Here is a 2,741-nt window from a genome sequence, read left to right on the forward strand (position 1 = left end):
AATGGTCTCCAGGGTGGAAAGGTGGCAAAGGACTAAAGGGCCTGTACTACATGGTCTGGGCCATTGCACCAGCTGCTAAGATGGCACAACCAAGAAGCTGTCCTAACATTGTCCCAGTGACAGTCAGCACCCAAAGGGTATCAGACCTGAAGAGTCAGTGATCCTTGCAAAAAAAAAAAAAAAAAAAAAAAAAAAGAGTAGGAGGAGACAGGCGTTGGTGGCACACACCTGTAATCCCAGCACTCAGGAAACAGAGGCAGGCAGAACTCTGAGTTCGAGACCAGCCTGGTCTACAGAGTGAATTCCAGAATTCCAGGACAGACTCCAAAACAATACAGAGAAACCCTGTCTCGAGAGAGAAAAAAAAATAGAGTAGAAGGACACAGGCCCACCCCCCAGAGGGAAGCAAACACTTCACCCATATAATGTGAGACTGGGTCCTCCTGCAGACTTAATGTGGTTGGACAAGGGCTTTGGGTGTCAAAAGCGATGCCGTTGTGGGGGCCAAAGTGCATGGTCAGGTTGTGTGCCAGGGGCCAAAGTCGCAGTTCATAGGCAAGTTGGACATAGGTGATACATAGGGTGCTGGCACGGGACCTATATAGTTGGGGAAGTAGTTGAACCCAGGCCATACAGGTGGCAGGGGGAAAGGTGGCTGCACAATGGCAATTGGTGGCATCTGTGGGTGCAGGTTCTGTGGGGCAGGCCATGCAAGGCCTCCCACGTGCTTTTTTTTTTTCTTGGCTGGCTTATCCAGTGGAGGGCCTAAGGTTTGAAGTTGTTCTCTCCATTCTTCCTTCTCTGTTCCTCTTCAGCCTCCTTTTGGATTTCCTCAATCAGCTTTTCATCATTGTCAGTAGGGTGGGTCCAGAGGGAGCACCTGGAACATTCCTGGCAAAAGGCTCCTGGAAAGGAAGGATGGTGGCAGAAATGGTCATAGACATGGATAGAAACTCGACAGACATAGCACATCTGGGCACCACAGCAGCAAGACATGTGGTTGCAGCCTTCGGATTGGATGTGGCTGGCCCGACACTGTTGGCATTTTCTCATGCAAACAGCAGTCATTTGTTCTTCAATAGATGTTCCGTACTTGACGTCATCCTTTTTGTCGAGCTCTTCACAGATGAGGCCAGTATGCTCTTTCCAGAGTCCCTGACACTTCCTACAGGTCTCCTTTGGGCAGCAAGGATTAGGGCAGCTGAACCTCTTCACCTCCCTGTCCAATAGAGCAGGGAAGCTACAGGAGGGGCACCTGACAAGCTCATTCATCACCACAGGCTGCAGTGACTTTTTCAGCTCTCCGTTCATAGTATTTGCACAGAATGTTCTGGGGGAACATCTTCTCCAGTTCACGTGCTGGGAAGGAACATGTGCAGCTGCCCTCTGTGCAACTGAGTTGTGAGTTTCCTGACCCGAACACTGCCTCTTGGGCATATCTCATGAGACATTCTTTGCAGAACAAGTGAGCATCAGAACACTGTGTCAGCTCCTCAAATGGAAACTCTGCAAAGCAGCATCCACACTCAATCAGCTGTCCATATAAGAACAGGTCACTTGGGAAAAGACATTTTGCTTGTATTTCCACAGAAAATGAATAGCTGTGGTTTTCTTCCAGACTAACATGGTTTGATGAAGCAAGACCCCCTGAAGCAACGGCCAGGAGATCCAGCATTGAAGACACGTGGGATGATGCAGTCATAGATCACTATGGTCAGGATTTCTGGGTTTTCTTAGGATCCCTATGGTATTTCAGCACCCCCAATCAGCAGGAAGCAGTTTGGAGAGAACGATGCCCACATCGTTCCTAAATATTGTTTATAAATGTGAGTTTTCATTTAAACGGGTCGGGTATAAATGGTAATGACCAGGAATATTAGCCAGATGATAAAGAGATGTGAGTTGACCTTGAGAGTAAAAAATGTACATAGTTAGAGATATGAGACAGAGAATTATTAGTCAGAGGATTGTATATTTACTTAGGCATTAAGAGGTATGAAGCAAATGCAAGTACAGAAAATTTTAGAGTTTAAAAGTTTGAAAGGATCCTTCCCTCTCACAAAGCCACTACTGCAGCTATATCAGAGCTGCCCCGGGACTTGGGGAAACGAGGTTGCAACCTTGAATATACAGGACAGCAGCAATTATCTGCCCCTGAACTGGTTAGCAATGTAATAGGTACCAGAGCCTTACTGAGGAACAGCTAGATGAAAAAGAATATACAGGGCAGAGTGATTGGGATTAGTATGAAGAGATTGTTGCTAAGTATCAGGATGGAAGAGTCTTCACCTCCTTCATCTTAAACTGGGAATATAGACAGGCAAAACCCCAGTAGTAAACTTCAGCAGGAGCTAAGAATATTGAAAGATTAAGTGGAATCTTACAGGAAATACAAAATGTGCAGGTTTCCTCAGATCAGAAAAACATTCCTTTGTCTGTGAAAGCAACAAGCATGGTTCAGCCTAAGGTACAGACACCCTTGGAATTGTGGTGGACAGCCACATCAGGTCAGCTGTCTCCAATGCAAGCTAATATTAGACAACTGGTGGATAGAAAGTGATGCCCAGAGGTTTCAGACATTTCCCATATAGAGCATAGAGAAACTCCGAGAAACATAAGCAAGATGCAGATGCCCATACTGTTTAAGCAGCTCAAGGAACTAAGGATCAACAGTGGTTTTCACCCAGATTCTGATAGGGATTATTGCTCTAGAAGCCTTACCCCTAGGAATTTGGAAGCAG

The 2,741-nt window shown here is 46.2% G+C and overlaps 1 pseudogene; it reads right to left on the reverse strand.

Annotated features, from left to right (window-relative positions):
- Positions 1–517: 517 nt before the first annotated feature.
- On the reverse strand, positions 518–1,534 carry LOC100765117 (annotated as a pseudogene).
- Positions 1,535–2,741: the final 1,207 nt, after the last annotated feature.

The sequence above is a fragment of the Cricetulus griseus genome, unplaced genomic scaffold, assembly GCF_003668045.3.
Source record: "Cricetulus griseus strain 17A/GY unplaced genomic scaffold, alternate assembly CriGri-PICRH-1.0 unplaced_scaffold_68, whole genome shotgun sequence".
In the NCBI taxonomy this organism is placed as follows: Eukaryota; Metazoa; Chordata; class Mammalia; order Rodentia; family Cricetidae; genus Cricetulus; species Cricetulus griseus.